At 37.4% G+C, this 15,628-nt stretch overlaps 1 protein-coding gene across 4 annotated transcripts in view; it reads left to right on the top strand.

Annotated features, from left to right (window-relative positions):
- The window catches only part of TRIO (trio Rho guanine nucleotide exchange factor), a 505,121-nt gene that overhangs the window by 256,102 nt on the left and 233,391 nt on the right, over positions 1–15,628 (top strand). The gene's annotated exons all lie outside the window — the stretch shown is intronic.

Raw genomic sequence — 15,628 nt, 5'->3', positions numbered from 1 at the left:
GACATTGTGGATAAAGGACTGGACTTGAAATCAGGAAGAGCTGGGTTCAGATCCTCCCTCAGATACTTAATAGGTATGTGACCCTTAGCCTCTGATCTTCAGTTTCCTCATCATTACAGCAGGGATAATAATGGTACTTAGATCACAGAGTTGCTGTGAGGATTAATTGAGATAATTTTTATAAAAGCACTTTGTAAACTTTAAAATACCTTATAAATGTGAGCTGTTAGTGCAAAAATGCATCTCCATTTCCAGTGTGATGTTGCTAATTATTGGAAAGTACAGTGATGCTGCAATTTAAAACTACTGTGCATCTTTATTAGTTATTAGTTTTCCCCCTCTGAAAACTGTTTATTAGGATTTCAATATTTCTATATCCTATCTTCTTAGGAGAGTTCCATGATAAATGTTACAAATTAGTTGCAAGAATGTACAAGTGTTAACATTATTAACTGTTGTATGTCTGTATGTACCTCTATCCACATGTGCGCAGTCATCTAAAGGTATCCAAGCTGCATTTATCAGTCTGCCCCTTGAGCCAAGAGAAGTCAGAGGGTCTAGCTAAGCAAATTGAGCAAAGCTTCATGGAGGAAGTGACATTTTTAGTGGGGCTTGGGAAAATATCACGAAGCAGAAGTCACGGTATTTCAGGCATAAAAAATGGTTTGAGTGAAAGCACAAAGGTGGGAAAGCAAAATACATGTTTCAAAAGTAAGTCCAGTTTGGCTAAAGCATAGGATCTTAGATTCAAAGTTGAAAAAAGCCTTAGTGAATCAACCCCCTCATTTTACAGATGAGGAAACTAAGATCCAGAGATGAAGTGATTTACACAAGATCACACAGCTAGTACAGCTAGGATCTGAACACTTGTACCCAGATGTTAAATCAGTCATTCTTTCTACCATATTCTATGGGGTTAGGATGGAAAAGTAGCCAAGGGCTTTACTGTGAAAGGTTTTGAAAACCAAATTAAGGAGACTGGTCTTTGTATTAGAGGCAGTGAGAAGCCATTGAAAGTTTTTAAACAGAGGGGAAAAAATGTTCAGACACATGCAAACAAAAAAATCAATCTGGTGGCATTGTGAGGATGAACGTTAAGAGAGAGATTTGGTAATTGTAGTCATCTAGCCAAGACATCATGAGAGCCTATGATGTTCGGTGCTGGAGGAAAGTATGGAAAATGGGACACAGTTGCAAGAAATATTAAGAATGGTAGAAATTGTGGAGGATTTGGCAACTCATTAGAGGTGGCCAGCAAGCCAAGAGTTGGAATTAAAGATGACTTCAAAAATTCAACCTGAAATGTTTATGGTAAAAGGGGAATAGAGAATAAACATTTATTAAGGCCCTACTATGTGCCAACATTGTGCTAAGTGCTTTACAAATAGTATCTCATTTGAAACTCACAACACCTCCCCCACCTGGGAGGTAGGTGCTACTATTATACTCATTTTACAGTTGAGGAAACTGAGGCAGACAGCAGTAAAGTGACTTGCCCAGGATTACAGGACTTATTAAATATCTGAGACTATTAAGTATCTGAGGCTGGATTTGAACTCAAGTTTTCTGACTCCTGGCCCAGTATTTTATCCACTGTGCCAGCTAGCTGCTTCTAAAATTAAAAAAAAAAAAATGCGTGCTGGCTATGAAATGAGAGGACTTGGATTCCAATCCTGATACTGCCATTTATTACCTGGGCAAGTCACTTTCCTTCCCCAGACTTCAGTTTCCCCTTCTCTAAATTCAGGATTTTTGACTAGATGACCTGAGCCCCCCTTCTCTCTAAATCTATGACCATATCATTAGGAATAGGAATATCAGGAGAATGAGTAGGGTTTTTTTTCAATTGTGAACTTTATCAATGAACACAAGGATTTCAACTTACAAAAACAAAAAGATGCCTCTATAAAAAGCTGTGAAAATCCATTAAATTTTTTTTAAAAGAAATGAATAGGTTATAGGGGAAAATTGAGTATTTTAAGTATTATACTTGTTGAATTTTAGGTGTCAGTAGAATATCCTGGAGGAAACCTCTACTAGGTAGCTAGAAAAGTATAGCTGGAGTTCAGGAGAGAGGTCAGGACCAGGAGGACAGATAGAAGATTGATTGGGATAAAGATAATAGCCAAAGGCAGTGAAAGTGCCACCCTTGGTTGGAAAAGAGAGAAAAGAATTCAAAACCTGACAGAAGGTTCACATTAGGGGCCAAGATGAAGAAGAAAAAGAGTCAACAAAAAGGGGAAGGAGAAGGTTTGGTTATATCAGCTCCCAAAGTCAAAGGAGAAGAAAATGTCAAAGGTCAGGGAGAGGCAGGGAAGGGAGAACTTAACAGTGAGATGTAAAGAGAACTGAGTGGATGAACACTTAACAAAAAACCATTGCATTAGGTGATTTAGGAGATCATTGGTGACCTTGGAGAGAGTAATTACAGTTCAGTGGTTGGGACAGCTGCCAGAATCCATAAACAGAAGAAAGATTACATGATGAGGAAGAGGAGGCAGTAAGTGTAGACTTTCTAATAATGTTGACAGTGAAAATCATTAGCAGTTAGAACTAGACCTTAAAATTTTCCCTTATCCTTTGCTGAGGTCTCCTATGAAAATTAAGTAATTGATTAACTGATGTATAGCATTCATTATGGCTTATTAGTAATTCATTATTAGTCATTATTGCTTAGTAGTAGCAAGTAGTTTTTTTTTTCTTTTCTTCAAAAGAAAAAAAAATACTTTGCAAGTAGCAAAGAATTTAGAAAGAAAATGAGGCAAGATTTGACCTCATCAAATTAATAATAACATTGTGTAAAAAACAGCTCCCAATAACATTTCCATGTTATAGTCTTTTAATCCTGAAAATGAAAACTACACTTCTAACACAATTTGAGGAGTTAAAATGTTGGAGCATATAAATGTTAATGTTAAATCAGGCATAAGCACCTGCGTTTCGTGATTTAGAGGAGGAAACTGGTTTAAATGAGTTGTCAACTCTGAGAATGAGGAATTGAAATGTGTAACAAGAAATCCTATCAGGATATAGAGAAAGATGGTTGTTAAACCTTAGTGACATGTCTAAAAGAAATTCTTCTATCCTTAGGTGATGAGAAATTGTATTGTTAAAACATGTACTAGCTCAGATTTCACTCTTAAATAGTCATCTGAAGGGGAACATGGTTTATGTTAAAAGGACTAAGATTTTAGAATTTTTCCTGTCTTCTTGATCAACACAAAAGCTCCCTCCCAAGTGCAGGAGCATAGTGCTTTACTTAAGGTCTGTCCTGTAAGGTTAGATTCTTATAATTGTTTAATGACTCTTTAAAGCCACTTAGTGAATGTTCTGTGTATGAATGCCTTAGTAATCAAAATTCTGATACTGCTGCTGCTTCTCACTGTATGCAAGGAAAATGGCATGGTGGAAAGCGTCCCATTTGGAACTAGGAGATCTGATCACAAGTTCTGGCTCAGTCACTACTAGCTGTGTGACAGAGTACAAGTTACTACTTTGTTCTAGATGTAAAATGAGTGTGTTGGATTCAGTGCCTTATCGGGTCCCTGCCAGATTTAATATTCTATTAATTAGGCCTAGTAGTTCCTGAATTAGTAAATATCCATATTTTTTTTTGTTTGTTTTTAGGCAATTGGGGTTAAGTGACTTGCCCAGGGTCACACAGCTAGTAAGGGTCAAGTGTTTGGTCTGAGGCCGGATTTGAACTCAGGTCCAGTGCTCTATCCACTGTGCCACCTAGCTGCCCCTGTAAATATACATTTTTAAGAGAGCTTATGGAAACTGAGATCTATAGCTGTGACTGCATATATTTCCATTTACTTTTAATTGTCTAAGAGCAATTGTATACCCTTAATATCCAGTGGACTTCTTTAATCGGCAGGTGAAATGTTGCAAATTCACAGGTGGAAGCCCTACTTGGATTTATGACTAAATAGGAGAAATCTTTCCCATCCTACAGAGTAGGAGGAAAAGTTGCATCTCCCTCCTCTGAATAAGTCCTTTCTCTCTTCTCTTCCCCTTACTCATCCACGCCAACTGATTGGAGCTGAAAGGAGAAAATTGGGCTCATTAAGAAAGGATAAGGGGTGGAAGATACGAAGGAAGAACTAAAGTGTAGCCTATTCTTAATAGCCTGCTTTGGGGGCAAACTGTGTTTTTAATGGGCTGGAATTTTAAAACAGCAAACATTAATTTCAATATGCAGGAAGATAATTAAAATGGGAATGTAGGCCAGTTTGCTTAGCCAGCTTTTTTTTTTTTCTCTCAAGAGCAGCAGATAGGGTATCAGGTTGTAAGTCAAAGGATATGTAATAGAAATAATGTGTACAGTCCTGTTACCATACCATATAAAATATATAATTGACCTTTAAGGAAAACAGTGCTGTTTTGTAGGCTAAATTTAATCAGAAATGGTTTGGACTTGTTCTCTTGAGAAAATAGGAAATTACATGTGGGCTTGGTTTGGGGAGTGATGAGAAGTGTTGATAAGGTTAATCAAAGCAAACTGTTTTTGCTTTGAAGAAGTGGATAGGAGACAGACTGAAAATTATTTCTTTCCCTAAAACTCAAATGGAAAGCACATAGGGAAGTCTTGTATAATTTATTTGGTAGAGAGAAGCAAAGGGAGTGGAAATTTTGAAACAGTGGTTCGTTCACACAGTGGTTGCCACCACTCTGGCTTTCTTCCTCCTGCTGGAATTTGTATTGCCACCCCTGGGGCTCAAGGCTTTGATAGGGGAACTTCTACTTTATTTCCCAGAACGAGACCACCCTGCCACTTCCTGACTGTCTCCCTTTTTTTTCCCCAACCCTAGCTTCTCCCATATGTGTTATCTTTCTCTATTAGAATGTCAGCTCTTTGAGAGCAGGGACAGTATTGCTGAATTATGTCCCTGGTGCTTGGCACAGTACCTAGTATATATCGTCATTGTTGTTCATGCGTTTCAGTTGTGTCTGACTGTTCATGACGCCATTTGGGGTTTTCTTGGCAGAGATTCTGGAGGGGTTTGCCATTTCCAGGGTTTAGTGACTTGCCCAGAGTCACACCACTAGTAAGTGTGTAAGGCCAGATTTGAACTCAGGAAGATAGTCTTCTTGACTCCAGACCCAGCACTCTATCCACTGGGCCACTTAGGTGCCTGCCTAGTATATAGTGAACTCTTAATAATTGTCTTTTTTAATTGTTCAGGGAAACTTTTTTGATACAGGATACAATAGTAAGGACAGATAATAAAAGCTAAAGGATAGCAGACTAATAACATGCTTATATGGTTTGTAAAAGGTGTTTTACAAAAAAAAGGTAAAAAAAAGAAAGAAAATATTATCATCTCTATTACTCATAAGAATGTGATTTTGAAATAATTCATTTCCATTGCATTTTCTTGATATCAAACTTTCTAATGTCTTGCAGTGAGTCGTATGATTTTAAGTCTTTTATAAGATGCAGAATTTATTTTTGGAATGATTATTGAAATAGAATGACAGTTTGCAGATGAAATATTAGAAGGATGCTGTCAGTTCATAATTCAACAAAATTAATATTTTCACTCCATCCTAGAAAGTGTGTTTGCTCCATTTGCCTTTGATCTCATCCTTTCCCATCCCTTTAAAGACTTTGGTCTGCTGATAGTCGCCTTTCTTTCTCGTCTTCATCACCTTTCTTTTTCCTAGCTCTTTCCACTCTGCCTTTAAGCATTCGAAGTACTCCTTTAACCTTTAAACTTTAACAAAGAAAAACACCTTCCCTTAATAATCCTACCCTCCCCAGCTATCATCCTATACCTTTCCTCCCCTTCACTGATGGACTGGGATGGTGATTACATTAACATAAGGGACTCCTGCGTGGGGAAACCCTCTCTGCCAATTAAAGTCAGCCTCCTTCTCTCAACTTAAGATCTTAGAGAATTTTCAGGAGCACTGAGAGAGCTAAATGATTTCAAAAGGATTGCACAGCCATTATGTGCCATACTGCTAATCTTTTAGAAAGAGTAATCTACATTTTCTTCCTTCTCTTTCCCTAATTAATCACTTAGTCTACCAAGAAGTATCCATGAAGTCACAGCTATGTCTTGGGCACTGGGAACCCAAAGACAAAAACAAAATAGTTTCTATAGTTTCTGCCTTCAAAGGTCTTGGAGTCCATTAGCAGAAACAGTATATATGTAAATAGTAGTATATGTATGTGTGTGTGTCAGAGAGGGAGAGAGAGAGAGAGAGAGAGAGAGAGAGAGAGAGAGAGGGAGAGAGAGGGAGAGAGAGAGGGAGAGAGAGGGAGAGAGAGAGAGAACAAACCAATTTGTGATGAGAAAGTAGTCAGCTAAAGGGCTTAGTAAAATTTCAATGAAGAAGGTGAGATTAACTGCTTTTTAAGAAAGCTAGGGATTCAGAGAGGTTGGAGGTGAGAGAAATGATTATTTCTTTCCTATATTAAGAGGCAGTTTTTGAGTTAGGACTAAAGTTTTCCCCCTCCCTTTTCCTCATTTAGAAATCAACCTCTGCAGGCTATTCAGTTAGCCTTTGAAATGCAGGGCTCATAATGAGGTGAAATATTGGATGAGACACTCCCAATTGGGAAAGTTTAGATCTGATCAAAAGGTAAAGAAATTTTAATTTAGGTGAATTGGTAGATTCTGGTCCAGGCCCATTATGTTTTAGTCAGACAGGTCTGGGTAGAGGTGGATTCCTCCTTTTCTCTATATCCTAAATGGAGTGATATGGGTATAAATAAGTCTCTTTGTCCAAAACCAAATGCCCAGAGTCACATCTCCCATTCTCTCATTAGAATAAGCCCACCTCATTATAGTATTCATTATTCCATTAATTGTTAACCAATCAGAGTTGATTTCTATTCTCAGAAACACCCACTTCTTTTATTAATTATACTAGCAGATAGTTAATAAACGGGGTCAATGGAACTCTCCAATGCCAAAGAACCCTCATGGAACCCACTCAACTCTTTTAATTAATAAAATGTTTAATTACCCAGAAATTAACTGCCAGACTTTTCATATATATATAACAGAGGTGAGAACAAAGTATATTTCAAGTATCAGGAACAGCCCTGCAAAAGCACGGAGGCAGAGATGGTGTGTCATGTGGGAAGAGCAGTAAAATGGCCAGTTTGGTTTGACCTTAGAGTACATGAAAGAAGTGATTTTTCATAAGCTTCAAAAGGTAGGTTGGAGTTAGGTTGCAGAGAGCTTTAAATGCCAAACAGAAAAGTTTGTATTTGATTCTAAAGGTAATTTAATTCTAAAACAGCTAGAGTTTATTGAGTTCAGAAGGGTGACATGGTCAGACTCTTGCTTTAGCAAAGTCACTTGGACAGCTGAGTGAAGGACAGACGAAAGAAGGGAGAGATCTGAGGCGAGGATATCAGTGGGGAGGCTCTTTCGGGAGCCTCTTATAGATGATGAGGGCCTGAACTAGGGTAGTAGCTGTGTGTATGGAGAGAGAAAAGGGACAGAAAAGCAAGAAGTTTCAGAGGCAGAAAAGATGAGACTTGGCAGTTGATTAGATATGTTGAACTGTGGAGACTGGAAATATGGTGGTTCTGTCAGCAGAAATAGGGAAGTTCAGAATAGGAGTAAGTTTTGGGGAAAGAAAATTAGTTTAGTTTTTAGACATCTTGAGATTGAGATACCCTTCAGACATCCAGTTTGAAATATTGCTTAAGAAGTTAGCCATTTGGGAATGGAGCTCAAAGAGAAAGTAGGGCTGAAAATGCATAGAGATACGGGAATTTTCTGCATTGGAATGAAAATTTACCCAATGGAATCTGATGAAGTTACCCAATGAGAGTGTAGAGAGAGAAGTAAAGAGGTCCCAAGAAAGAGCCTTGGGAACACCCACAATCAAAGGTTATTGTATAGAGGAAGGTCTAGTAAAGGAATTTGATAAGTAACAATCAGTTAGGGAGGAGAACCAGGAGGGAGCAGTGTCAGAGGGAGTATCAGGGAGGAGAGGCCTGTTTACAGTGTCAAAGGCCTCTGAGAGGTTAAGAAGGATGGAGATTGAAAAAAGGCCAACAGATTTGGCAGTCCTGAGATTATTGTTAACTTTGGAGAGAGCAGTTTCGGCTGAGTAATGAGGTCAGAAAATAGATTGCAAAGGGTTGAGAAGTGAGTGAAAGGAGAGGAAGTGGATATAGAGTTGGTAGCTTTTACTAGGAGTTTGGCTAAGAAAGGGAGGAGGAATGCAGGACAGTTGCTTGAAGGTGGTGGTAAGTTTTAATAAAGGGTTTTGTGTTTTTGTTTTTTGTAAGCTGGAAGAAATTTGAGCATTTGTTTGTAGATATTAGAAATAGAACCTGTAGCTAGGGTTAGATGGAATATTAGAGAGGAGATTGGTGTAGTTAGGGACAATATGCTTGAAAAGATGGTTGGGAATGGCACCAAGGGTACAGGATCCTTTATACCTCATCCTTGCAATTTGTTTTTTGGCCACACTACTCTACTGCAAATGATCTCTCTAAGGTCATTGGTGGCCTCTTAATTGCCAGCTCATCCTGTATGACTCAATCTGTCCCACTGAAGAAGGGGAAAAAAAAAAGAGATGAAGGGACTCAGTCACCAGCCACTGGCCCAGAATTCAGAGGGGAAACCACAAAATAATCTGGGGGACAGGGTGTGGATACACTTGAGAAGGGGGAGGAATTTTCTCAGCAAGCATGTCCAACTATCCTGGAGGTCGCCATGCTGAGGGTCTCATCCCAGAGCAAGAAGGAAAAGAGAGGTTATGGAGAATGTGGAGTTGGTGAGAGTGTTAGGAGGATAATTGGTGAACACAAAGTGCTGTAATTGGATATGGCTAGGAAGGTTGAATGCAACTCGTCATCCTAACCTACAATTGATTAATCATGTACCACACACCTTGGGGTCATTTCACACCCCCAGAGGATTGGGGTGTCATTTTGGAAACCACTTTTATCAGTCAGTGTTGATGTAAAGGAAAGGACATAGTATGTGGAGTTAAAAGACAGGTTCAAAGCCTGATTCTGCTACTTCCTATATGAATTCCAGAAATTGACAACCTCTCAGAGTCACATATCTTCATCTGTTAAGTGGGAATGATATTGTCTAGATTACCTGTTTCACATCATTGTGTGACATCTTCTAACTCTTAAATATTATATAAATGTGAGTTATTGTTATAGGATAAAGTGTCATTTCCAGGCCTTTAAGGACCTCTGCAGTTTGCCTTCAATGACCTTTCCATCCTAATTTTACAATATTCACTTTCATACAATGTTCTCCTTCTAGTGAAACTAAATTATCAGCTATATCCCTTATTTATTATGTACTCTCCCACCTTCTCTCGTTTGGATTGTACTTCTTCCATATCTTTGCTTGTCAATATTCTTCTCTGTTTTAAAGCCCAGATCAGATGCATTTTGAACTTTCATTTCTCTGAGTGACAGGAGAGGCTCAGTTGAGAAGGGTCTTATGTTTCTTTAAAATACTTGGGATCCCTTCTTTGCCCCTCTCACATTCTTCCTTGTATTTTATTAATTTTTATACATGTTTTATCCTGCCTACAGCCATGACATAGAGAGATAGATGGCTTTTAGTCAGGAAGACCTGAGTTTAAGATTACTTCAGACAGCTATTGGGCAAGTCACTTAATTGCTCAGTGCACTCTTAAAACTATAAATTGCACAATAGGTGTTGAGCTGCCTAGGTAAAGGAAATTTCTTCATTAGAAGTATCTGATAACCTATAATGAAATCCCAGGTTAGTAAAATAATAATAATAATACTAATAATAATGCAAGACACTTAAAAGTCAGAGACTGTCATTATTTGTATAATGCTTTGTACATGGTAGGTGTTTAATAGGTCATTGTTGAAATAATAAGTTAAATTGAGGTGTCCTTTTATCAGTATGACTATTCCTTCCAATTGATACTGATCATATTCCATTCATGTTTTTTCATTCTGTGACTCATCCACGTCCTTCCACAAGTGGTCTGACCATTGTACTGAGGACCTTCTTCTAAATCTCTCATCATTATGTGGATACTGTGAAATATGTCGGCTGCCCATTGATTATTACTTCTTGCTGTGTGTTATGTTGCTGTGTTTAGTTCCATTTAGGGCCCTACATTCTTTACCTTGCTTCTCTTGTACATCTCAGTAATGTATTGTAGACCATGCCCTGAATGCATCCCTCTCTTTCCCTTAGAGTAATATGAAACTTTCTTTATTGGCTATGATATTCCATGGTTCAGAGCCATACAATATCAATGATTTTTTTTTTTTGTTCTTTGGTGAGACAATCAAGGTTAAGTGACTTGCCCAGGGTCATACAGCTAGTATTGCTTTTCTTGTACATCTCAGTAATGTATTGTAGACTATTCATGCCCAGAATGCATCCTTCTCTTTCCCTTAGAGTAATATGAAACTTTCTTTATTGACTATGATATTCCATGGTTCAGAGCCATACAATATCAATGATGTTTTCTTTGTTTTGTTTTGTTTTGTTCTTTGGTGAGGCAATCAAGGTTAAGTGACTTGCCCAGGGTCATACAGCTAGTAAGTGTCAAGGGTCTGAGGTCGGATTAGAACTCAGCTCCTCCTGACTCCAAGGCCAGAGCTCTATCCACTGTGCCACCTAGCTACCCCTATATATTTTTTTAAAGGTGGAACTTTGTTTCAAGAAAAAGTTGGGGATCATTTAAACCATTTTTTATTTTCCCAAGGGCAATCTAGCTAGTTCTCCTTTTGTTAAATTCTTTGGTGAGTTAATCAGGCAACTAGAATATCTGTCCTACTTATCTATACTGATTGGACCAGCTCTTGTCTTGTCTTATCTACTTCATATCATATTCTGGACTTTATCCACTTGGTTTTTCAAGTGAAATCATAATATTTGTAAAGCACTTAGCACAGTGCCTTTCACATACTAGGCACTTAATAAATGCTCATTTTTTTCTCTTCCCACAACTCCCTGCTTTGTCATGGGCAATAGGCTGAACTCTCTTAAGTCATTATGAACATATTTGGTTCTTCACTGTTTCAATTTATGCCATGCCATCTACACACAGCAAAATCTGGAATATCTTACCATCTGTAAAGGGAACTCTCCTTCAATTTGGAGTCTGAGCTGGACGTTTTCCAGGGCAGTGGCAAACATATTTATCTAGCATAGTCTGCTTCTTTTATGCCTAAATATTAATGAGCCAAGATTCCTTAAATACAATTATCTCTATTGGTATCTTTCAAGAAATCTTGTATCATTAAAGGCAATATTGTGCTCTACAGAAACAAGTGCTTAAAAAAAAATCAACAAACAGAATTTATCAAGGGATCTTGTATTCTTCTACACCTTTCAGTCAGTTATATAAACTGCAGTTCAGTCTGTTATAGATTCTTGTTTGCAAAAGCATACCTGTTCTCATTTCAAACCTTTATCAAAAGTACTCTTGTTCATTACTCTCAAAAAATTTGTTGAAATTGGATACAAGCCAATAATTATTGTTATTTTTCTCCAGTGACTTTTTTTGATAGCAAGAAGTTCCAAGACTTTTTCCCTAAGCCTTTGGTATTCTTTGGTCTTTCAAAATCTTGAGAATTAAAATTGTCACCTTCTACACAAACCTCCTCTGTATCTACTTTTTCTAGTTTAGCTAGTCTTCATTTCTTTGCCATTTCTACTTCATAATGTAGCATATGAAGAATATGGCTTATCAAGGGTCAAATGTGGTATCTTCATTGCAGTTGATGGATAATTATTTTTATAGAAATTTTTACTGTTTATTTCCATTTTTCATACATTCTTTTTGTCTGTTGACCTCCTTCCAGTTTTATCTTTGATGCCTGTGGGATGCTTTTGCATCTTTGAGTCCCTGACTAAACTTTCTATAAATTTATTTTTTACTCCATTGCTTTTTGCTATTTTGTGAGCTTGTGCTGCCTATAGTCTTCCATAATACTTCTCCATGAGATTTTACTAATGAGTCTATGTTTTTAATGATTATTGCCTTGGCTACCATATCTCTTTTTGTCAAGGAGATTGTATTTTCTGGCTAAATTGACTTCTATACTTTTTTGGTCTCTTCATTGGAATAAATTTGCTGAGGACATGGTGAATAATTTTTTTTTATACTTCTCTATGATGATCTTTGCATTCAAGTCAATGAGAATTAAAGTATACTGTATACTTATTAATTTAGAGGGTCTTATTTAGGTCTTTATAGACTTTTTCTGCCAATTCATCTTCTGCAACTGATGTTGACTCATAATCTGTAATTATTTTCATGGTGCTATTTTTGTAAATGCTTATCATGAGCACTGTAATATGAAATCGCCAAATGTCTCATAAAATAATGTTTCTTTTTACCTTTGGACATATTGTAAAACCATTTCTGCCAACTCACTTATTTGCCTCTCGCAGGAAAACCTGTGACCTCTCCTTCCATTTCTCTACCACTTCCTTTTGTTTTCCTATTTTATTTATAGAATCTCAAGATTTATATGATTCAATTCCTCCACTATTACACGTGTGCACTGGTCCCTGGACAAGAATCTCACATTTATATTATAAGCAGCTATCTAAAATTTCTAAGACAGTCTAGAATCTGTGTGATTGTTAGCACCCTCTGCCCCCTTTTACATCCCTGTGACGCTGTGACTTCTGGAAGTGGAAGAGGCCACGTAAGATTGAAAGCTATTTTATATTTTTCATTATTACACAGGGGGCCAAAGCCAGAGAATTCATGCTATTCTGTATTTACCTAGGCTGGCACTCAGAAAGCAGCGAGTGTTGCTGTGAACATGTCCCTTCCAGCAAGGTAGAACCTTCCAGAGCTTGTGTTCAGTTAGCATAGCCTTTTAGAACCCAGGCTTACCTCCATATGGTAATGAGGCCTTCGCTAATGAATTTTAGAGTTTGTTGACTGCCCTGATCCAGTGCATACTGGAGACTGGCCAGAGTTTCAGCTTTTACTACGTGGGCTGGCTCTGTACAGTACCTGACTTGTCTAGCAGCTGTATTCTAGATAAATACATCTGTGGGAGGGCTCAGTAATATTGTGGCAATCACCATTCCCACCAAACCATCTTCCTGAAATCTTTTATCATCTCTTTGGACATCCTCTAAAGCAAGACTTCTTAACCTTTTTTGTGTTATGGGCCTCTTTGGCAGTTTAGTGGTGTCTATAGACCCCTTCCCAGAATAATATTTTTAAATATGCAAAATAAAATACATGGAATTACAAGGGAAACCAAATTATATTGAAATAGTTCTGTCAAAACTTTTTTAAGTTCATAAACTCTAGGTTAAGGGCCCCTGCTTGACCCAGGGCTGGACAGCCTTTCAAAGTGCTGGGCCAGATTTCTCAACTCCTGTTCTCCTGCCATTTGTGCTTAGAGAGGGTGTGGGAAGGTAGGGGTTCTCAAATTTACACATATACATCCCACTCATTTCAGATTCATTTTGCTTAACAAGCTTTTCTTTTAAAATGCAAATAAGCCCTGGGAAGGTTGAGCCAATCAGTTAATAAGCCAATCAGTTAATAATTAGTTAATCAATCATTAATCCTTTGGTGTGAACTGTTTTAATAAACTGCTGGACCACCTTCAGATAATTGTTAAACATCTGACCAAGAACTGCTTCACTGAGAGTGGGGAGAAATTGGAGTGGGGTGGGATTGGAGGTGTTGCCAGAGGATATTTTGAATCACAGAGTCCTGATTTTGAACAATCAGGGACCAACAAGAGGGCACAGTAGGTCAGGAGAAGACCATGATGTGAGAAATAATTGCAGGGAAAGGGAGGTGAGCGTCCTTTACTTGGCAGTTTTGCTTCCGACTCTAATGGCCACTATCCTGTGTGTCTATCTCCCTGAAGCCTTTAATATAAATGCCTTAGGTTGTCAGTACTCAGAAGATCAGTGATGAAGTTTCACACTGGTATTTATTGACTCTTACTACTCCCTTCAGATCCTCACCTGTGATCATGATCTCAACTTATTTCCAATTTACTTCTAAAGATGAGTTTAGATAAATGTGTGTTCGTCAAAAAAAAAATATGTGTTCATCAGAACAATTAAATATCCTTCAGCTAAGTGAAAGTCCATTTAGTCAGGTCTTGGCCATCTACTTGATGTAAATTCTGATTGTTTCTATTGATATGAATGAGTGGTTTCTTCTGAGAGTTCCTTATTTTGCTTTGGAGGAGCGCTGGAGTAGGAAATGTTTATCTGTGGATTCAGAACCTGATGATGAGAACCTTCATACAGTCACATAGTAGCAGAATTAGCACTTGAATATAGGTCTGACTTTGATTATCTTTTCACCCACATCACACTGCCTTCTCTAAAAACTCTACATGGTTTAAGAATAGTAATTCATTCAAGAATAGTAATTCAAACATGAACCCCTTTAGTAACAATAAAGAATATTTTTAATTTATTGAACTCCTTCGGTCTACAAAAGGATCTTTGATGCTCTATAATCTATTTTTTAATAGTTCACATGCTAGAAAGAGGATGATCTTTTGTTTTTTTAATAAAGGGAAATAGATGTGGAGTTTCACAGACTGCCTTCTTAATTGTAACCTTTTTACTTTCCTCTTTTTTTCCTCCTTAGTTTACATGTAGCTAAGAAAGAGTCTACCACTTGAAATGCTCCTATGTTGGTTATGCAGAAGTAGTACTTGGAATGTAGGATATTTCTGTCTTGTTTCACTCACACACTTGCTATGGGTGATTGTTCTTTAAAACTTTTCCTCTTGTTTTCTGTTGAAAGCTTCTCTCCATTCCCCATGCCCAACTAAGTATTAGCTTTTCTATCTTTGAAGGTGTCTAATTCTATCTACTTTAAGCTCCTCCATGGATTGGATGATTGTTTCTTTTGAAATATGTTGAATTCTAATCTTAAAGTAAATTGGACAAAAAAAATGAAGAGCCCATGGATCCCAAGGCAGGGGATAACGGTGAAACTATACTTATACTACTGAGCAAACTTAAATCAAGTTTACAGAAAGAAGTCATACATGGCTAGACTGGGTATCTGCCACTATATTTCCTAATCACAGTATATCCCATTAAATTACAAAATTTTTTAACTGGAAAGGACTCAGCAATCATCTAATGCATTGTTTGCTAAATCGTGTTCCAAGTGATGTGATTAAGGGTTCCATAAGCATATTTGAATGCTAATAATGTTCCCCCAAAATCATTCTAAATATTTGTTTTAAAATATTACATATGAAAATGTGTATGTATCAAAGAAGCTTATTGCTCCATTGTTTTGGTTACGAAATTAACCTTGTTTTTATCTATTTTACTCTAAAACTTCCCTGATACCTTTTTATCCCCAGAATATTTTATATCTTCAAAGCTCTTTGAATCAACATTTATAGGTTCTGTCATTTTACTTAAAGCCCAAAAGTCATCCCTGGCTATTTAAGTTAAGAACCACTAAGGCAGCCCAACACGAAAACCTACATTTGATAGAGGAGGAAACTGAGTCCCAGAAGATTAAGTTATTCTTGCAAAGCCATCTAGACAACAAATGGCAGAGCTCTTAGATTTCAATCCAGGGCTTTTCCTACAATGCTCTTTTTTGTAGGTATCATTTAAACTCTATACATTCTAAGCCATTCAAGGGACATTAAATAACAATTTGT

The sequence above is a fragment of the Vombatus ursinus genome, unplaced genomic scaffold, assembly GCF_900497805.2.
Source record: "Vombatus ursinus unplaced genomic scaffold, bare-nosed wombat genome assembly UNPS02014791.1, whole genome shotgun sequence".
NCBI classification, from domain to species: Eukaryota; Metazoa; Chordata; class Mammalia; order Diprotodontia; family Vombatidae; genus Vombatus; species Vombatus ursinus.
This window is presented reverse-complemented; position numbering and strand designations above follow the sequence as displayed.